Source organism: Pseudophryne corroboree, chromosome 4, assembly GCF_028390025.1.
Source record: "Pseudophryne corroboree isolate aPseCor3 chromosome 4, aPseCor3.hap2, whole genome shotgun sequence".
NCBI classification, from domain to species: Eukaryota; Metazoa; Chordata; class Amphibia; order Anura; family Myobatrachidae; genus Pseudophryne; species Pseudophryne corroboree.
Window position 1 is genome coordinate 344,892,390 of NC_086447.1, and position 23,063 is coordinate 344,915,452.

At 46.2% G+C, this 23,063-nt stretch overlaps 1 protein-coding gene across 7 annotated transcripts in view; it reads right to left on the minus strand.

The window, feature by feature from the left end:
- The window catches only part of IL1RAP (interleukin 1 receptor accessory protein), a 624,106-nt gene that overhangs the window by 598,178 nt on the left and 2,865 nt on the right, over positions 1–23,063 (minus strand). The window contains exon 2 of one of the 7 annotated variants that reach the window (XM_063916457.1): positions 15,213–15,286. The exons of the other annotated variants lie outside the window; for them this stretch is intronic. The gene's annotated coding sequence lies outside the window, so the exon portion shown is untranslated. The remainder of the gene's footprint in view (positions 1–15,212; positions 15,287–23,063) is intronic. 7 annotated transcript variants of the gene reach the window in all.

Here is a 23,063-nt window from a genome sequence, read left to right on the forward strand (position 1 = left end):
TGAGAAGGGCAAATTGGGACATGGAGGTAAGCATCCTTGATGTCCAGGGACACCATATAGTCCCCTTATTCCTGGTTCGCTATCACTGCTCTGAGTGACTCCATCTTGATTTGAACCTTTGTATGTAAGTGTTCAAATATTTCAGATTTAGAATAGGTCTCACCGAGCCGTCTGGCTTCAGTACCACAATATAGTGTGGAATAATACCCCTTTCCTTGTTGTAGGAGGGGTACTTTGATTATCACCTGCTGGGAATACAGCTTGTGAATTGTTTCCAATACTGCCTCCCTGTCGGAGGGAGACGTTGGTAAAGCAGACTTCAGGAACCTGCGAGGGGGAGACGTCTCGAATTTCCAATCTGTACCCCTGGGATACTACTTGTAGGATCCAGGGTTCCACTTGCGAGTGAGCCCACTGCGCGCTGAAACTCTTGAGACGACCCCCCACCGCACCCGAGTCCGCTTGTACGGCCCCAGTGTCATGCTGAGGACTTGGCAAAAGCGGTGGAGGGCTTCTGTTCCTGGGAATGGGCTGCCTGCTGCAGTCTTCTTCCCTTTCCTCTATCACTGGGCAGATATGACTGGCCTTTTGCCTGCTTGCCCTTATGGGGACGAAAGGACTGAGGCTGAAAAGACGGTGTCTTTCTGCTGAGATGTGACTTGGGGTAAAAAAAGGTGGATTTTCCAGCTGTTGCCGTGGCCACCAGGTCCGATGGACCGACCCCAAATAACTCCTCCCCTTTATACGGCAATACTTCCATGTGCCGTTTGGAATCTGCATCACCTGACCACTGTCGTGTCCATAATCATCTTCTGGCAGATATGGACATCGCACTTACTCTTGATGCCAGAGTGCAAATATCCCTCTGTGCATCTCGCATATATAGAAATGCATTCTTTAAATGCTCTATAGTAAATAAAATACTGTCCCTGTCAAGGGTATCAATATTTTCAGTCAGGGAATCCGACCAAGCCACCCCAGCGCTGCACATCCAGGCTGAGGCGATCGCTGGTCGCAGTATAACACCAGTATGTGTGTATATACTTTTTAGGATATTTTCCAGCCTCCTATCAGCTGGCTCCTTGAGGGCGGCCGTATCTGGAGACGGTAACGCCACTTGTTTTGATAAGCGTGTGAGCGCCTTATCCACCCTAAGGGGTGTTTCCCAACGCGCCCTAACTTCTGGCGGCAAAGGGTATAACGCCAATAATTTTCTATCGGGGGAAACCCACGCATCATCACACACTTCATTTAATTTATCTGATTCAGGAAAAACTACAGGTAGTTTTTTCACACCCCACATAATACCCTCTTTTGTGGTACTTGTAGTATCAGAAATATGTAACACCTCCTTCATTGCCCTTAACATGTAACGTGTGGCCCAAATGGAAAATAGGTTTGTTTCTTCACCGTCGACACTGGAGTCAGTGTCCGTGTCTGTGTCTGTGTCGACCGACTGAGGTAAATGGGCGTTTTAAAGCCCCTGACGGTGTTTGAGACGCCTGGACAGGTACTAATTGGTTTGCCGGCCGTCTCATGTCGTCAACCGACCTTGCAGCGTGTTGACATTATCACGTAATTCCCTAAATAAGCCATCCATTCCGGTGTCGACTCCCTAGAGAGTGACATCACCATTACAGGCAATTGCTCCGCCTCCTCACCAACATCGTCCTCATACATGTCGACACACACGTACCGACACACAGCACACACACAGGGAATGCTCTGATAGAGGACAGGACCCCACTAGCCCTTTGGGGAGACAGAGGGAGAGTTTGCCAGCACACACCAAAACGCTATATTATACAGGGACAACCTTATATAAGTGTTTTCCCTTATAGCATCTTAATATATAATCATATGGCCAAATAAGTGCCCCCCCTCTCTGTTTTAACCCTGTTTCTGTAGTGCAGTGCAGGGGAGAGCCTGGGAGCCTTCCTAGCAGCGGAGCTGTGTAGGAAAATGGCGCTGTGTGCTGAGGAGAATAGGCCCCGCCCCCTTTTCGGCGGGCTTCTTCTCCCGTTTTTCTGACAACCTGGCAGGGGTTAAATACATCCATATAGCCCCAGGGGCTATATGTGATGTATTTTTAGCCAGCATAGGTACTTTCATTGCTGCCCAGGGCGCCCCCCCAAGCGCCCTGCACCCTCAGTGACCGTTGGTGTGAAGTGTGCTGAGAGCAATGGCGCACAGCTGCAGTGCTGTGCGCTACCTCATGAAGACTGAGAAGTCTTCAGCCGCCGATTTCTGGACCTCTTCTCTCTTCAGCATCTGCAAGGGGGTCGGCGGCGCGGCTCCGGTGACCCATCCAGGCTGTACCTGTGATCGTCCCTCTGGAGCTAGTGTCCAGTAGCCTAAGAAGCCAATCCATCCTGCACGCAGGCGAGTTCACTTCTTCTCCCCTAAGTCCCTCGTTGCAGTGAGCCGGTTGCCAGCAGGACTCACTGAAAATAAAAAACCTAACAAAACTTTTACTCTAAGCAGCTCTTTAGGAGAGCCACCTAGATTGCACCCTTCTCGGCCGGGCACAAAAACCTAACTGAGGCTTGGAGGAGGGTCATAGGGGGAGGAGCCAGTGCACACCACCTGATCCTAAAGCTTTTACTTTTGTGCCCTGTCTCCTGCGGAGCCGCTATTCCCCATGGTCCTGACGGAGTCCCCAGCATCCACTTAGGACGTCAGAGAAATAAAATTATTATTAAATATACCCAATACATTATCTCCATTACTAATTACTTTAATACTCTTCAACTGCGCCAAATCCTGCGGTTTTCTTCCACCTGATACTTATTTCAGTGTCATCTGCTGATGTAGCTAAGTTTAGTTACCCTGTACTTGTCCTATATTGTCTTCAACTGTAAGTTGCGGTTTTCCTGTTTTGATTTGTTTATGTACTCTAATTGGGCGCTGCAGAACCCTTGTGGTGCTACATAAAGAATAAATTATTAGACGGGATGCAGTTAATATACCGGCTGTTGGGATCCCAGCGTTCAGTATTCAGACGCAGAAATCCCGACAGACAGTAAAATGACGGCGGTCGAAATACAGACTGCTACTTGGTATTTCCACTAAGGTGGTGGGACCACGCCACCATCCCCACCCGGCCCGAAGCATGGCGAGCACATCAAGCCCGCGAGGGGACTTGCTGCGCTCGCTGCCGGTATTGCGACTTTTGGGATGCCGCTGTCAGGATCCTGACAGCCAGCATATTATACTGAACCAAATTAGAGAACAGCCTGCACTTTAAGACGCTAGGTGTGTACACACGGTGAGATTCGGACTTATCCGATTCTCACTGTGCGACGGGGGGCCGGGTCGGCACTTAGCCAGTATCGCAAGCACATAATGAGCAAGCACATAGTGTGCTTGCGATCCTGGTTCTCTGCGATTTTGGCTAAGTGTCAATCCTGACTATCTCTTCTATAGAGATAGTCAGGATTGACTTGCCTGCACAGCCTATTGTTTCGGCCGATGCCGACCGCGCATCGGCTCGGGATCGCAAGGTGACTGTCACCTTGCGATCTGCACTATCTTTTCTTCCGATTCTGACTATACCAGCGGGGAGAGCAGCGCTACAGCAGCGCTGCAGAAGGATGTCTCACAGCCGCCAGACCTCACGGCAGTGTCCACCCGGCTCCAGCAAGCGTGACCTCACTTGCTGGAGCCGGGTGGACGTTGCAGTGAGCGGCGCGGCTGTGACACATCCTCCTGCAGCACTGTGCTGTAGCGTTGCTCTCCCCTGTCTCCCCGCGGCTCTCCCCCCTCTCCTCCTTTAAGGTCCCTCATCTCAGTCCGACATTTTTTTTATGTCGGACTGAGATAGTCAGAAACAGGGCCAAATCCTGTCGAATTTGGCCTCGTCTCCCTCAAAAGTACGTGAATCGGCAGCTATACCGCCGATTCACTTACTATTCAACAAGTTGAATTCCACAACTTGTCGAATAAAAATAGCTGGGATTGAATAGGTCAAATCACGATTCGACCTTAAAAAGTCAAAAACTGCAGTCTTTTCGACAGACGACAGCTTTCGACCCTAATTGAATATACCCCTTAGTTCTCCATTTTTCTATTTCTGCTATAATTTCTTCCTGGTGACAGCCCACTTACAGTAAGTCCCTTTTTCTATAAAGATACTTTTTGCATGTGGCAAATTCATGTACATTATTTTCCATAGCTCATTCATCCTCAATTGTACTCATTAACAGCTTCTCAGATATGGATCCTTATTCGCAAAATGGGAGATGACCCGATTTAGGCAGTGTAGCTGTAATGTAAAGAATACATCAGTAAAATTAATTTCCAATGTGTTATTCATTTCTGCTCCTACCACCAAGTAAACTAAACAAACCTTTATTCACAGCACTTTATTAAAAGGCTGCCAGCAATTTAGTAGATGTTTGGTAATTTCATTGTTATCACAGCATTTGGGGACATTTGTGTAAACAATCAAAATGGAATGCTGTGCCAAGTACTTATCAAACACACTGAACATGTACGAGAACTGATTAAGCTCTACAATATTAAAAAAAAAAAAAAAAAAAAAAAAAAAAGGGAGTTTATTTACATAATGCTCCAGAAGAACTCAAGGCGCTTAGGCTGGTGTCCAATTAGCCACAGTAATTTACTGCAGCTAATTACCGCCGATTGGCCTATCCAGCCCTAATGCCATCACTTATTGGGGTGGTTGTTTCGCCTGCTCACCAAATCCCCGAAAACTTACTTTTTGTAAGTCTGGGACTTTTCACGGATCTTATGTATTTTCACAAGAGGATGGTAAATTTTTTGGCAAAAAAAAGAAAGTAAGAAAAAAAAAAAAAAAGAAGTTTCAAACTTTCCCTAGTAAATGGTGGTTAGAATCTGATAAGTTGCTATGGGTAACATCAAATTTTCCCATTAAAACCAGTTTGTTTGTTTTTTATGTATGTCCTTGATAGTTTAATTTACAATTAAAAAGATACGAGTACATTTATTCAAACCAGAATATGTGATCAACAGTGCACTTCATTTTTACACAAATACATTAAACATACCGGCCCTCTTGTTTTGAGAAACACCCTTGTTCAAATACTGTACTTGGCATGGCAATTTTTGGATTTAACAGAAAGTGTAAAAAAAGAGAAACAGTGGGAAGAGTACGCACATCACCTGAAAGTTCTCCTTCTCTCACTTCAGGACCACCCCTGTAACATTTCAGTGTACAGACAGAAACAGTGACTGATGACATCTATCACTGCAATTCACTTTTAAAGTAATGTTCATATACAAACCTCTATCTCATTGTTCTAAAAATATCTTATGCAGTATAGCCACTGTACAATGTTGTTTTACACCATAATGACCCGCATTTAACAGCTTGGGGTATTCAATTAGGGAGCTAATTGAATACGCCCAATGTGTGAAAAAGCACCATTAGGGTACTTTCTGTGCTTTTAGATTTTAGCAAAAGGTATAGCAGTATTAGCTACATGCATGCTACTGTATGCATTATTGTTTCTGGATACTTATTACAGTACGTCCCTTTTTTATTATAGGTCAGATCAGGAAATAAGCAGTCTATTTATTCTACTTCGCTACAGTTATTTTAGTTTTGGTTCTTTCAGTCCTATATTTATAAACAATAGCTTGAAATACAATTATGAAATGCTACATTTACAGCAAATGGAAAGATATTTGCAATGTCCTTTCACACTGAGATGAAAGCAGTAAAAATAAATAAATAGATATTCTTCACCAGGTCAGTGGAGTGCATTCAGCTATACAATTATATCTGGGTTAGGATGTCCTTTAAAGTTATGCTTTATGTTAAATAAATCCAGGGACCCCTTTATCCTTTCCATTGCAGACCTGGAAAGCATTGCAGTTCTCCCCAATACTGATGAATAGGCAATAACACCGATACAAAATGGTTTTTGCTTACCAATTTTCAGCTTGAACTCTATGACATGTACAGATTACCTACGATCAGATATGGTATGCACACACAAAGGCACTTAACATTCTGTATCACTGAACAAATTAATTTAAAAATAAATAAATAAATAAATAAATAAATAATAAGAATTTACTTACCGATAATTCTATTTCTCGTAGTCCGTAGTGGATGCTGGGACTCCGTCAGGACCATGGGGAATAGCGGCTCCGCAGGAGACAGGGCACAAAAGTAAAAGCTTTAGGATCAGGTGGTGTGCACTGGCTCCTCCCCCCATGACCCTCCTCCAAGCCTCAGTTAGGATACTGTGCCCGGACGAGCGTACACAATAAGGAAGGATTTTGAATCCCGGGTAAGACTCATACCAGCCACACTGTACAACCTGTGATCTGAACCCAGTTAACAGCATGATAACAGCGGAGCCTCTGAAAAGATGGCTCACAACAATAATAACCCGATTTTTGTAACAATAACTATGTACAAGTATTGCAGACAATCCGCACTTGGGATGGGCGCCCAGCATCAACTACGGACTACGAGAAATAGAATTATCGGTAAGTAAATTCTTATTTTCTCTGACGTCCTAAGTGGATGCTGGGGACTCCGTCAGGACCATGGGGATAATACCAAAGCTCCCAAACGGGCGGGAGAGTGCGGATGACTCTGCAGCACCGAATGAGAGAACTCCAGGTCCTCCTCAGCCAGGGTATCAAATTTGTAGAATTTAGCAAACGTGTTTGCCCCTGACCAAGTAGCAGCTCGGCAAAGTTGTAAAGCCGAGACCCCTCGGGCAGCCGCCCAAGATGAGCCCACCTTCCTTGTGAAATGGGCATTTACATATTTTGGCTGTGGCAGGCCTGCCACAGAATGTGCAAGCTGAATTGTACTACACATCCAACTAGCAATCGTCTGCTTAGAAGCAAGAGCACCCAGTTTGTTGGGTGCATACAGGATAACAGCAAGTCAGTTTTCCTGACTCCAGCCGTCCTGGAAACCTATATTTTCAGGGCCCTGACAACATCTAGCAACTTGGAGTCCTCCAAGTCCCTAATAGCCGCAGGTACCACAATAAACTGGTTCAGGTGAAACGCTGACACCACCTTAGGGAGAAACTGGGGACGAGTCCGCAGCTCTGCCCTGTCCGAATGGACAATCAGATATGGGCTTTTGTGAGACAAAGCCACCAATTCTGACACTCGCCTGGCCGAGGCCAGGGCCAACCGCATGGTCACTTTTCATGTGAGATATTTCAAATCCACAGATTTGAGCGGTTTAAAATGTGATTTGAAGAATCCCAGAACTACGTTGAGATCCCACAGTGCCACTGGAGGCACAAAAGGGGGTTGTATATGCAGTACTCCCTTGACAAACTTCTGGACTTCAGGAAGTGAAGCCAATTCTTTCTGGAAGAAAATTGAACCTTAATGGACCCCAATTTGAGGCCCACAGACACTCCTGTTTGCAGGAAATGCAGGAATCGACCGAGTTGAAATTTCTTCGTGGGGCCTTCCTGGCCTCACACCACATGTGGTGATAATGTTGTGCGGTCACCTCCTTCCTGGCTTTGACCAGGGTAGGAATGACCTCTTCCGGAATGCCTTTTTCCCTTAGGATCCGGCGTTCCACCGCCATGCCGTCAAACGCAGCCGCGGCAAGTCTTGGAACAGACATGGTACTTGTTGAAGCAAGTCCCTTCTTAGCGGCAGAGGCCATGAGTCCTCTGTGAGCATTTCTTGAAGTTCCGGGTACCAAGTCCTTCTTGGCAAATCCGGAGCCACGAGTATAGTTCTTACTCCTCTACGTCTTATAATTCTCAGTACCTTGGGTATGAGAAGCAGAGGAGGGAACACATACACCGACTGGTACACCCACTGTGTTACCAGAACGTCCACAGCTATTGCCTGAGGGTCTCTTGACCTGGCGCAATACCTGTCCAGTTTTTTGTTCAGGCGGGACGCCATCATGTCCACCTTTGGTCTTTCCCAACGGTTAACAATCATGTGGAAGACTTCCCGATGAAGTCCCCACTCTCCCGGGTGGAGGTCGTACCTGCTGAGGAAGTCTGCTTCCCAGTTGTCCACTCCCGGAATGAACACTGCTGACAGTGCTATCCCATGATTTTCCGCCCAGCGAAGAATCTTTGCAGTTTCTGCCATTTCCCTCCTGCTTCTTGTGCCGCCCTGTCTGTTTACGTGGGCGACTGCCGTGATGTTGTCCCACTGGATCAATACCGGCTGACCTTGAAGCAGAGGTCTTGCTAAGCTTAGAGCATTGTTTTATGTGGAGAGAAGTCTCCAGACTTGATCACACTCCCTGGAAAAAATTTTCCCTGTGTGACTGCTCCCCAGCCTCTCCGGCTGACATCCGTGGTCACCAGGACCCAGTCCTGAACGCCGAATCTGCGGCCCTTTAGTAGATGAGCACTCTGCAGCCACCGCAGAAGAAACACCCTTGTCCTTGGAGACAGGGTTATCCGCTGATGCATCTGAAGATGCGATCCGGACCATTTTTCCAGCAGATCCCACTGAAAAGTTCTTGCGTGAAATCTGCCGAATGGAATCGCTTCGTAAGAAGCCACCATTTTTCCCAGGACCCTTGTGCAATGATGCACTGACACTTTTCCTGGTTTTAGGAGGTTCCCGACTAGCTCGGATAACTCCCTGGCTTTCTTCTCCGGGAGAAACACCCTTTTCTGGACTGTGTCCAGAATCATCCCTAGGAACAGCAAATTGTCGTCGGAAACAGCTGTGGTTTTGGAATATTTAGAATCCACCCATGCTGTCGTAGAACTACTTGAGATAGTGCTACTCCGACCTCCAACTGTTCTCTGGACCTTGCCCTTATCAGGATATCGTCCATTTTCTTTGAAGAAGAATCATCATTTCGGCCATTACCTTGGTAAAGACCCGGGGTGCCGTGGACAATCCAACCGGCATCGTCTGAAACTGATAGTGACAGTTCTGTACCACGAACCTGAGGTACCCTTGGTGAGAAGGGCAAATTGGGACATGGAGGAAGCATCCCTGATGTCCCGGGACACCATATAGTCCCCTTCTTCCTGGTTCGCTATCACTGCTCTGAGTGACTCCATCTTGATTTGAACCTTTGTATGTAAGTGTTCAAATATTTCAGATTTAGAATAGGTCTCACCGAGCCGTCTGGCTTCAGTACCACAATATAGTGTGGAATAATACCCCTTTCCTTGTTGTAGGAGGGGTACTTTGATTATCACCTGCTGGGAATACAGCTTGTGAATTGTTTCCAATACTGCCTCCCTGTCGGAGGGAGACGTTGGTAAAGCAGACTTCAGGAACCTGCGAGGGGGAGACGTCTCGAATTTCCAATCTGTACCCCTGGGATACTACTTGTAGGATCCAGGGGTCCTGTACGGCCCCAGGGTCATGCTGAGGACTTGGCAGAAGCGGTGGAGGGCTTCTGTTCCTGGGAATGGGCTGCCTGCTGCAGTCTTCTTCCCTTTCCTCTATCCCTGGGCAGATATGACTCGCCTTTTGCCCGCTTGCCCTTATGGGGACGAAAGGACTGAGGCTGAAAAGACGGTGTCTTTTTCTGCTGAGATGTGACTTAGGGTAAAAAAGGTGGATTTTCCAGCTGTTGCCGTGGCCACCAGGTCCGATGGACCGACCCCAAATAACTCCTCCCCTTTATACGGCAATACTTCCATGTGCCGTTCGGAATCTGCATCACCTGACCACTGTCGTGTCCATAAACATCTTCTGGCAGATATGGACATCGCACTTACTCTTGATGCCAGAGTGCAAATATCTCTCTGTGCTCTATAGTCCATAAAATACTGTCCCTGTCAAGGGTATCAATATTTTCAGTCAGGGAATCCGACCAAGCCACCCCAGCGCTGCACATTCAGGCTGAGGCGATAGCTGGTCGCAGTATAACACCAGTATGTGTGTATATACTTTTTAGGATATTTTCCAGCCTCCTTTCAGCTGGCTCCTTGAGGGCGGCCGTATCTGGAGACGGTAACGCCACTTGTTTTGATAAGCGTGTGAGCGCCTTATCCACCCTAAGGGGTGTTTCCCAACGCGCCCTAACTTCTGGCGGGAAAGGGTATACCGCCAATAATTTTCTATCGGGGGAAACCCACGCATCATCACACACTTCATTTAATTTATCTGATTCAGGAAAAACTACATGTAGTTTTTTCACACCCACATAATACCCTTTTTTGTGGTACTTGTAGTATCAGAAATATGTAACACCTCCTTCATTGCCCTTAACATGTAACGTGTGGCCCTAAAGGAAAATACGTTTGTTTCTTCACCGTCGACACTGGAGTCAGTGTCCGTGTCTGTGTCTATGTCGACCGACTGAGGTAAATGGGCGTTTTAAAGCCCCTGACGGTGTTTGAGACGCCTGGACAGGTACTAATTTGTTTGCCGGCCGTCTCATGTCGTCAACCGACCTTGAAGCGTGTTGACATTATCACGTAATTCCTTAAATAAGCCATCCATTCCGGTGTCGACTCCCTAGAGAGTGACATCACCATTACAGGCAATTGCTCCGCCTCCTCACCAACATCGTCCTCATACATGTCGACACACACGTACCGACACAGCACACACACAGGGAATGCTCTGATAGAGGACAGGACCCCACTAGCCCTTTGGGGAGACAGAGGGAGAGTTTGCCAGCACACACCAAAACGCTATAATTATACAGGGACAACCTTTATATAAGTGTTTTCCCTTATAGCATCTTAATATATAATCATATCGCCAAATAAGTGCCCCCCTCTGTTTTAACCCTGTTTCTGTAGTGCAGTGCAGGGGAGAGCCTGGGAGCCTTCCCACCAGCAGTTCTGTGAGGGAAAATGGCGCTGTGTGCTGAGGAGATAGGCCCCGCCCCCTATTCCGGCGGGCTCTTCTCCCGGTTTTTCTGAGACCTGGCAGGGGTGAAATACATCCATATAGCCTCAGGGACTATATGTGATGTATTCTTTTTAGCCAGAAAAGGTATTAACATTGCTGCCCAGGGCGCCCCCCCCAGCGCCCTGCACCCTCAGTGACCGTTGGTGTGAAGTGTGCTGAGAGCAATGGCGCACAGCTGCAGTGCTGTGCGCTACCTCATGAAGACTGAAAAGCCTTCAGCCGCCGGTTTCTGGACCTCTTCTTACTTCGGCATCTGCAAGGGGGTCGGCGGCGCGGCTCCGGTGACCCATCCAGGCTGTACCTGTGATCGTCCCTCTGGAGCTAGTGTCCAGTAGCCTAAGAAGCAAATCCATCCTGCACGCAGGTGAGTTCACTTCTTCTCCCCTAAGTCCCTCGTTGCAGTGAGCCTGTTGCCAGCAGGACTCACTGAAAATAAGAAAACTATCAAAACTTTTACTCTAAGCAGCTCTTTATGAGAGCCACCTAGATTGCACCCTTCTCGGCCGGGCACAAAAACCTAACTGAGGCTTGGAGGAGGGTCATGGGGGGAGGAGCCAGTGCACACCACCTGATCCTAAAGCTTTTACTTTTGTGCCCTGTCTCCTGCGGAGCCGCTATTCCCCATGGTCCTGACGGAGTCCCAGCATCCACTAGGACGTCAGAGAAAAGGAGGTATTTTTGTTTTGAGATGAAAACTCTAAATTCCATCAATTACTGTTTATATTTTATATTTTAAAATTAAAGTTTTTTCGTTTGGATTTGTCTAACATTACTTTAAATTACAAGACCAAGACTTGACATATTCACTAGAAGTGAATAATGAACCTACCCACAGGATGGGACTTCATTCTCATCCTAAACCCTTATTGTTAGGGTGATATATTCATGATCGGATGATCCACTAAAGTTAGGACAAGTTATTCATCACCGCTCTATTACGACTTATAATTAGTTGAACTGGCTTGCATACATATAAATGTATTTTTTTTATTTATTTTTTGTAAGTGTCAAACCTAAGCTTTAATCAAGAAAAAAACCAGCAGTCTATAAATGACAAAAGAAGCCCTGTTGCTTAATCCTCAGGTCGTGTCTCTACATGGCAGACAGCCAATCAAAATGCTGAGCTAGTCTGTGCATGTGCCCTATTGGCTCCATGCTGGGAAGAGCTTCTAGCAGAGGATTAAACAACGTGTGCTTTATTATCTTCTCCATAGTGACTCATATGTATTTTTTTTTTCCCCCATCAAAGAATGAAGACAAAACGCAGCACGGCATTACTTTCATTTACAAACATCTTGACCATACTTCAAAATACACAAAAAGGATAAGCTACCAGCCCAAGAATGGTTCACCTCCATAAATACAGGAAGTAGCAGCATATATTGAGTTTTCAGCATTGTCCCAAAATAATAATATGCTCCATCAGTGTATCACTAAAGTGAAAGGAAAACATTGGTTCCCCGTCACACCAAAGTGAGTGCTCTGTATTGGGGCAATTTGCCATGCAAACAGTATTCCCCCAATCCCTTTCATGATGCATTGATGGAGCAGAGGATTTTCTCTCTTATACTATGTGGAGGTTCCTGGTCAGAAAATAACAGTTTTTGTAAAGCTTCTGTCCGATACTAGACTACTGGAAAACATAACAGCTTAACATTTTCAGTATGTTCATTGAAGAAACCTCCAGAAGAATAGTAAAACAAACTTACAGGTACAGAATGGTAGAGCAGTTTGTAGCGGTATCAAGTGCAAGGACAATTAGGGTGGTATCATATAAGCCCCAATGCCCCTTCGGACAATCAAAACGGGCAGATATCGCAACGTATAACCAATGGTCATTACCGCGTTATCCAATAAGAGGCCGTTTCGAGTGGCAGAAATTGGACCAGTGATCGCATAAAAACACATGGGTCCTATGTGTTATCACGGCTACTAATCGCGGATTATGCTTCGGGTGCAGGAGGTACCCCAAGCATAATCGATAAATGCCGGCACCTGGAGAAATCGATGCTGGCATCAGGCCTAACAGGATGGCCCCTGGCAATCCTATTAGCAGTGGGAAAGAACCGCTGCTAATAGCATACCACCCTTAAGACTTAATTCAGACCTCAGCGCTGCAGCAAGTTTTTCTCTAATGGGCAAAACAATGTACACTGCAGGTGGGGCAGATATAACATGTGCAGAGAGAGAGTTAGATTTGAGTGGGGTGTGTTCAAACTGAAATCTAAATTGCAGTGTAAAAATAAAGCAGCCAGTATTTACCCTGCACAGAAACAAAATAACCCACCCAAATCTAACTATGAACATATCTGCTTAGGGGTATATTCAATTACAGTTGAAACTGCAATCTTGTCGGAAAGACGGCAACAGGACCAAATTCGACAGGTTTTGGTCTCGTTTCCGACAATCTCAGTCAGACTTTAAAAAGTGTCGGACTGAGGTGAGGAGCGGGGCGGCGGGCCAGGAGCCGCAGGGCAGACACCTTACAACTGGCGTCCCCGCGGCCAGGCACCTTTCCCCCTGCAGCGCTCCCCGGCCGGCACTGGGCTACACGGCTGAGTACCGTGATGTACGACTCCCTCCACCACCTCCCTGTGACCTCACACACTGGGAGTTGCTGACAGCAGCAACATGGACGCCGGCCAAATCAAAAAGTCGGATTAGGCTCAAAGTCAACAGATGGATTTCGCTGCTCAATTGAATAGGGTTTGTCGGCTCCATTCCGACAAACGCATGTCAGAATGGATCCGACAGTAATTGAACATACTCCTTAATAGAGGTAGCAGTCTTACCTGCCAACTGCCAGAACAAATCAGAAGTAGTATTTGCCATTGAGTCACCATGCAAGACAAAGGTTGGAATGTGCAGATTATTCAATATCTGCCCCTAGCAGGTTGGGTAGGGAATTCCGGTAGTCACAGACCCAAAGGTCAGGATGCCAACAGCGGCATCCCCATGGCCAAAATCCTGACGGATCCAGATAAGCATTTTAACCGTACCTCTAACCATCCCCTCCTGCAGCCAAAACACACTTTATCTGAACTTGTATTCCCTTTTTCTTTGGTAGCGAGTTCCACAGACTCCATTGTAGGAAAACTTTTGCTTGCTTTAAAAACATTCGATATATATTCTATTTAAAAAGATAGACAAATGATGTAAAACACAATAACTAGCAGTATATATTACAGAGGAAGGGTTGCATATATTCAGCCATAGGAATCAGAACACATTCTGTCTGTGGGGGTAATTCAGAGTTGATCGCAGCAGCAGCAAATTTGTTAGCAGTTGGGCAAAACCATGGGGCTGATTCAGACCTGATCGGTGCTGTGAGTGTTCGCACAGCAGCGATCAGGTCAGAACTGCGTGTGTGCCGGCGCGCACATGGCAGACAGCCAACGGCTGTGGTAGCACTGCGATCGCTGGACGGGACGGCAGCGTTTAACCACCGCTTAGGCGGCGTGGTCCAGGCAACACAGACGTGCCTGGACCTTATGGGGGCAGGGGGAAAGGGTGTGGAGGCTGCGTGACATCACACGCAGCCACTGCGACCCAGGCAGTGACGAGTAGCTCCCTGCCAGCGCACAGGAGCTGCGCTGGCTGGGAGCTACTCCTGAAGTACAAAAGCATTGCCACTGTGCAATACTTTTGTAATTGTGCAACGGGGCAGGGACGGACATGCGGGGCAGACTAGCCCTGTGCTGGGCATCCCCCTGCATGTCTGTGTGACCGATCGTAGATGTGGTAAATTTAGCGCATTTACAATCAGGACTGAATTAGCCCCTATGTCCACTGCAGGTGGAGCATATATAACATTAGCAGAGAGAGTTAGATTTGGGTGGGATATACTGTTTCTGTGCAGAGTAAATACTGGCAGCTTTATTTGTACACTGCAATTTAGATTTCAGTTTGAACACACCCCACCCAAATCTAACTCTCTCTGCACATGTTACATCTGCCTCCCCTGCAGTGCACATGGTTTTACCCAACTGCTAACAAATTTGCTGCTGTGATCAACTCTGAATTACCCCCTGTGTCTTCATTCCTGTGCATTCCATATAGCAAGCATAACATCACTCTTTCCTTAACAATATTTTCTGGATGCACAAAACAGGGCCCATTTATCGTGAGTGTTAATACTCGTTATGTATAATAAATGGTGCTCCAGCCAATCAGCTCCCAACTGTGTTTTTAAAAACAATCATTAGGAGCTGAACATATGGCAGCTAGGAGCTGATCAGCTGGAGCACCATTTATCATACGCAACAAGTTTTACCATGCACAATGAGTTTTAGCATTCGTTTATAAACAGGCCCCTACATATTAAATCGGAAGGACAAAAGCTTTCAATGCTGCAAAAAGAATAATTCTTGAACACTAACAATCCAAACAGCCTTGGGTATCATGTTTTGCAGTCATCAATAACTCCATGTTTCCATCTCATTTCCTGGAATACCTTTTGTAAAAACATTAAAAAGGGACAGTAATGAGTTAAGCATTACTACTTTATTTACACATTAAGTCACACTGGGCATCACAATTCACAGGTGAATATCCCTCTCACTCCCACACAGATAGCTATAATGAGTGGGCGACCTTGGCCAAATCACCTAGTACAGGTTTTTCAATGCCAGAGAGGACTGCAATCAATCGCCCTGGGTGTGTTGTGATGTGCAGTGTACTTCATGTCCCTCTAAATGAATCTGTAAACCAGATATCCTGCACCCAGAGCTGCATACATTCATTGTGAGCAAAAAATAAATAAATAAATTGTATTAAGCAATACGACAGCATATACCATCTGTCAGGGAAATAGTAACTGAGGCTATGGCAATCCAACCATGATATGTTTAGGCTAACACTGCTGTAACCTGCACTCATGTCTGGGAATAAAATAGGAATTCCTTATTAATCCAATTTAAAAAAAAAAAAAAAAAAAATTAAAAAATAATAAATATATATTTATTATAACAGTAACACTTTCAGTAATGGCAAACATACATAACAGAAAAAAGGGGGAAGGACTAGGCATCAAATTCAGACAGAAATGAAAGGCAATAGTCCAATAACTACACTAACAATTTCATGAGTGACATAAAGGGGGCAATACAATTATTTTTTTTGGACGGGCATCTGTCGGAGCAATTCAATAGTTGCTCTGATCGGGCGCTCGTTACTTCTGACGCACACAAGAGCATGGGTTATGCAGTGACACTTCACAAATTTCTGCATGCCACCTTGGAAGTCTGCAAGCAGAAATGCCAGAGCCCACTGCATTCGTACACACAGAACAATTGTATTGCGGCCAGTGGTGGGCACTCAAACAACAACAACTGAATCGCCCTATCACACTATAAAATGTTGCTTTCATGCTCCTCCCCCTAGCTGGAGCCATGGGACCACTTCACCCAATCATCTCACTCCAGATTCTTTCTACTGCGCACCTACCACCACCCCAGTTTTTGGCGTTGCAATGAGAGGAGCTTCGTAAAAACATAGGCAGTGAAGCAGGTTAGTAATATTTTAGTAGGTTGTAGTGCAGCTTTAAGCAGAGGCTTATTGTGTTGCTCTGCTGTAATTTCTAAACAAATGGAAGTGCTACAAACATGGGGAGAATTCAATTTGAAGCGAGGGGATGTAGTCACAGTAACTTTGTCCGTTAAAATAGGAGGAATTAGTCACACCTTATTTTGTATGGAATATAAGTGTCCATGTAAATCCAGTGTCCGAAACAGTCAAAGATGGTTGCTTTGAAAGCACAATAAGAACGGTAGTGTCAAGTTACCCTTCGTGGAGAGGACCTTTCCCATAATCCCCTGAGTCAATGTCACAAACTATTTGGAATAGTAACCTGTGGCGAGCGAAGCGGAGTGAGACACCAAGCCCACGAGGGTACAATAGTGCATAGATACAACAAAATACCCTAAAGCACATGGAGAATAGATAAATGAACGTTATGGTAAGAACTTACCGTTGATAACGTGATTTCTCTTATGTCCACAGGTATCCACAGGATAACATTGGGATATTGTCGAGCGACAGCGAAAATGGCACCAACACGGTCACGAGCTTTCTGGCCTCCCAGGATGCATTGGGGCCTCCACTATATAGTCCCGCCCACTGACTCAGTCAGATCAGTTCTTTCCACAGCGATTATAGGCAGGAACATTAGGTAGAGACCTGTACAGGCGATAAGAACACACATGCACACCCTTCCATACAAGGAGGAAGAGGTTTTTAGTGTTTGTCTAGATCCTCAAATCAGATGCGTCCGGGTGGGATCCCTGTGGATACCTGTGGACATAAGAGAAATCACGTTATCAACGGTAAGTTCTTACCATAACGTTCATTTCTCTGGCTGGGTCCACAGGATTATCCAAAGGATAACATTGGGATTCCCAAAGCCATTTTAGTGGTGGGGACGCTCCTGATTGCAAAGGAGGACCTTTCGCCCGAAGTCTGCGTCATGAGAGGCAAAAGTATCCAAGGCATAATGTCTGATGAATGTGTTTATGGAAGACCATGTGGCTGCCTTACATATCTGTTCTGCTGATGCACCCTGTTGTGCTGCCCAAGAAGGACCTACCTTACGTGTAGAGTGTGCAGAGACATTAGCCGGAATAGGGAGATCTGCATGAGAATAAGCTTCAGATATTACCATTCGGAGCCATCTCGCCAGCGTCTGTTTACTAGCAGGCCAACCTCTCCTATGGAATCCGTAGAGGATGAAGAGGGAATCTGTTTTCCTGATGGCACTAGTACGATCTATGTAGATTTTTAAAGACCGGACCACGTCCAGTGACGCTTCTCCCGCAGATAGTCCCGATACCTGAAAAGCTGGGACTACAATCTCTTCATTCAGGTGAAACTTTGACACCACCTTTGGAAGATAACTAGATCTCGTTCTGAGAACTGCTCTGTCTGGAAAAAAAACTTAGGAAAGGAGACTTACATGATAACGCTCCTAAATCTGACACTCTTCTGGCTGACGCCATTGCCAGTAAAAAAAGAACTTTAACCGTTAACCACTTAAGATCTGCTCTCTCAAGTGGTTCAAACAAAGGACCCTGGAGAAATTTAAGAACTAAATTCAAATCCCAGGGAGCTGCAGGAGGAACAAATGGAGGTTGAATATGTACTACTCCTTGGAAAAAAGTACGTACATCCTGTAGGTCAGCAATCTTCTGCTGAAACCATACAGTCAACGCTGAGACTTGCACCCTCAAGGAAGCAACCTTCAACCCCTTATCCACTCCTGCCTGCAGAAAATCCAAAATTCTAGCTACTTTAAAAGGCTCTTGGATAGTAATTTTTTCCAGAACACCAATGAATATAGGCTTGCCATATTCTATGATATACACGGGCCGAAGAAGGCTTTCTTGCTCTAAGCATGGTTTGGATTACTTGCTTTGAAAATCCTTTAGCCTCTAAGATAGAGGTTTCAACAGCCACGCCGTCAAAGACAGGCGATCCAGATGACTGTGACAACAAGGACCCTGCATTAACAGATCTGGACGTTGAGGGAGCAGTATCGGTGCTTCCACGGACATTCTCCACAGATCTGTGTACCAATGCCTTCTTGGCCAAGCTGGAACTATTAGAATGATTGCTCCTTTTGCCTGTTTTATCTTTCTCACTACTCTGGGTAACAGAGATATTGGAGGGAACAGATATACCAGCTGAAACCTCCATTCTACTGACAGTGCGTCTACCAGGACTGCTCCTGGGTCCCTTGTTCTTGATCCGTACCTCGGAACTTTGTTGTTTAGACGAGACGCCATAAGGTCTATCTCCGGTAGACCGCATCTGTTCACCAGTGTCTGAAACACTTCTGGGTGTAGTGCCCATTCGGTTTCCTGAATGGTGTGCCGACTGAGAAAATCCGCTTCCCAATTTAGTACACCCGGGACAAATACTGCTGACAATGCTGGGAGATGGAGTTCTGCCCACTTTAGAATGGGAGTTACTTCCTCCATCAGACTCTTGCTGTGAGTCCCTCCTTGATGATTTAGGTATGCTACTGCCGTCGCATTGTCTGAGCGGATCTGGACTGGTCTTCCTTGTAGATTGTCCTTTGCCTGAACTAGGGCCAAGTAAATGGCTCTTATTTCTAACAGATTTATCGGCAGGCGACTTTCCCTTGCGGTCCATTTTCCCTGGAACCATAGGCTTCCGAGTACCGCCCCCCAACCTTGCAGGCTGGCATCTGTCGTCAGGACTTGCCACTCTTTTATCCAAAAGGGTCTCCCCTTGTTTAAATGGTCTGTCTGTAGCCACCATGCTAGAGACCTTTTTACATTTACTGGAATCTTTATCATCTGCTTCTTTATTGTTTGATGATTTCCGTTCCATTTTGTCAAAATGAGATGCTGCAATGGTCTGGAGTGGAATTGCACATATTCCACCATGTCGAACGTTGATACCATCAGACCCAACAGTCGCATTGCTGCATGGACTGACATTGTCTGCGCTTGCAACGCTTCCTGAGCCATGACCTGCACCTTGACTATTTTCTTCTCTGGTAAGAGAAATCTCTGTAGGTCTGAATCCAATATGGCTCCCAAATGAACCATCCGCTGTGATGGATTCAGGGACGACTTCTCCCAATTTATGAGCCACCCGTGTCTCTGTAAACAAACTATCATCTGTTGGAGATGGCTCAACAGTAAATCTTGCGACTGTGCTAAGATTAATAGGTCATCTAGGTATGGGAATATCCTTATCCCTTGTTTGCGCAGACAAGCTGCCATAACCACCATGATCTTGGTAAACACCCTGGGTGCTGTAGCTAGCCCGAAGGGCAGAGCTTGGAACTGGAAGTGTTCCTTGAGGATGGCAAACCTGAGGTAACACTGATGTGATAGTGCTATAGGCACATGTAGGTAAGCATCCCGCACATCCAGAGATACCATATAGTCTCCTGGTTCCATAGCCAACATTATGGAGCGTAACGTCTCCATGTGGAACTTCGGGATCCATATGTAATTGTTCAACATCTTCAGATTTAGAATTGGTCGATATGACCCATTTGGTTTCTGGATTAGAAACAGATTGGAGTAATACCCCTGTCCCTTTTGTGATGGAGGTACTGGGACAATCACACCTGACTGCAGTAATTTTTGGACTGCTTCTTGCAGGGCATTGGCCTTCGACTCTATACGAGACAGGCTGGTGCAAAAAAATCTTTGAGGAGGCTGCCTCCTGAATGGGAACCCATACCCCTGAGATACTACCTTCTGCACCCAGGCATCTGTTGTTGACTGTTGCCATGTGTGTGCAAATTGCAGGAGTCGGCCCCCAACCCTGGAATCCTCCAGGCGGAGGCCCGTCTCTTCAGGCTGAGGGCTTTTGTTCAGGTTTGGAAGCTGGCTTTTTGCTAGCCCACTGCTTCTTACCCCTGGATTTAAACTGGGGTTGTTTAGGCTCCTCTTTACCTTTCGCTTTGCTTTGCCAGCGAAATGAGCGAAATTTTAAACCCTTGGACTTAGGGTTGTAGGTAGCCGGAAATCTGACCTTCTTCGATTCAGCCTCTGACTCTAGGATATCCGATAAAAGTTTTCCAAATAATATATTACCCATGAAAGGCAATGCTTCCAATTCCTTCTTGGACTCCGCATCTGCCTTCCAGGTCCGTAGCCAGACTGCTCTGCGAGCGACTACTGCCAGGGCTGAAGCTTTAGAAGCAACAGTGCCTACATCAATGGCTGCTTCTTCTAAATACTGGGCAGATTGTCTTAAACGGCAAAGACGATCCTCTTGCTCCCTAGTAGGAGAGGGGATGTCATTCTCTAGTTCCTCTATCCATTCGCCCATTGCCTTTGCTACCCAGGCCGAAGCCATAGCAGGTCTTACCACTGCACCCACAAGAGAAAAAATATTTTTCAATAGGCTCTCTACCCTCCTGTCTGTGACATCATTCAAAGAGGTAGATGACAGTGGCAAAGCAGATTTGTGCACGAGTCGCAGAACATGTGCATCTACTTTTGGAGGAACTTCTCTCTTCGAACAATCTCCAGCAGGAAATGGATAATAAGAATCCCATCTCCTAGGAATCTTATACTTTTTACCGGGCGCTGCCCAAGACTCATCCATCATTTCCGTCAACTCCTCCGACGCTGGAAATTCAGCTTTCACTGACTTTGTTCGTTTGAATACAGGTGCTTTTGCTTTTAACGCTGTCTTGCCTGGTTCTTCCAGAGAAAGCACAGCCTTTACTGCATTAATGAGTTCAGCTACATCATCTGAACTAAAGCTCTGCGACTGATCATCATACGGAGTTGAATCTATTGTTTCCGCATCATCATCCGATGTATCCTCTTGTGTAGTCTGCCATACAGACGTATCTGTCTTAGTCTTACCTACCCCTTGGTTGCTTGTAGAGGCTACTGGAACCAAACCATAGGAAGGGAGCTGCATGTATGGGTTCATAGTGTAACCTAACCCCTGAGGTGGTGCTACTGGAGCTAACCTGTCCGCTATTGAAGACAGAGTCTTTGCGAACATATTCCATGGTGGCTCTACTGGAGGTTGAACTAACTCCTGTTTTTTACTGCGCTGAAAAGCGAAACAGTTTGCACACAAACCCTCATAAGTGACCAATTGAATCATATCAATTACCCCTGACTTACAAGATAAGCATGTTAGGGCTGTAGGAGTGCTTGACAAATTCTCCTCATCACTTTTGCCGCTCACAGACATTTTTTCTGATATTGACTACACAATTTTGTGACTGAACCACATCCTATAATCAGTATATAGAGGTGAAATCAATCTGACCACAGTGCACCTGATTTGAGGGTCAGAACAGGACTGACATTACACAGAAAAGTCAGCACACATACTAGCAGTCAGTCACATGTTAAAGCATTAGACATTGTCATATGAGAATACAACCTCCATAATAACTTATACATAAGTAGGAAATTTGTACTTCTGTTTAACTGGTTCTTTTTCAACATAACATGCAGAAAACACAGTAATATACAGGTCTCATATGCAATAGGTACTAAAAATTAACAGTGCACACTAAGAAGTAGAAGGAATTTTTAGTACTGTATACCCTGCCTCCAGGGAGCGGGATACAGGGAGACTCACCACACTTCCATATCCAAGCAAAGACGCTCGAAAGACGCTGAGTGGATTCAGACGCTACTGGTGTACACTGCCGCTCTTGGTAACTGATAACGGACGCTCACCAACGGACACGGACGCTGAGCGACTCCACGTGCATGCAGACACTAAAGGCCTGCGACTCGGTCTGGGCGGGTTTATATCCAGTGTACACAACCGCAGCGTCTAAGCTGCGACCGAGTACCCTCGTGGTAGCGTCTGAGCCGGAAGTGAGGTCATTCAGTTCATAAAACGAGAGACCCGCGGGAACTGGCCATGAACTCGGAGGAGGGACGGCCAGGAGAGCGTCTGAAACCCCCTGTTGACTTAAACTCCCAGGATCGCGGCCTCACCTAGTCCTGGCGCCTATGATCCCCGGAGCGCAGCGCTGTCACACTCGAGATGTTCGGCGCATCAACACGCTGTTTGTAGTCTCCACCAAATCAGCGTAGCTGTGTCCTGACCCCTCTAGTAAGAGGAAGTCCATATACTCACTGTCTCCCCATGCTCCGGCCACAGCCTGGTAACGTCTGCTGGACCTGCTAGAACATCCGACACAGACGCCCGTCGAGACAGCACTGTACCGCGAAGGTAAGCGTTGTTGCGACCCGGTGGGGAGTTGTTGGAGCGACTCTTTCTAATACACGTTTAAGACACTGTTAAGAGAAGTCGCTCAAACAAAAACAGTAAGTCTATAAAAATAAAGTAATGAAAACTTGAGGCTGCTTTCACAGCAGCCCTGTGACCATGCGGCTTCCTGCCGCACCAAGCAAAAAACTGATCTGACTGAATCAGTGGGCGGGACTATATAGTGGAGGCCCCAATGCATCCTGGGAGGCCAGAAAGCTCGTGACCGTGTTGGTGCCATTTTCGCTGTCGCTCGACAATATCCCAATGTTATCCTGTGGATAATCCTGTGGACCCAGCCAGAGAAAACATTAGCATGCTGTAAGGGCAGAAGTTCTCTTCTGCCCTCTCATGCTGTCGTCACTTCCTGGTCCTTTCCATGAGGGGAACATAGACACAACCCTATAAGAACAGCCTGATACAGTAGATTGCACAGAAATCTTATGCACAAGGCAAACTAATATTCTGCACATGCACAGTCTCAGTTTCCAAGGAGG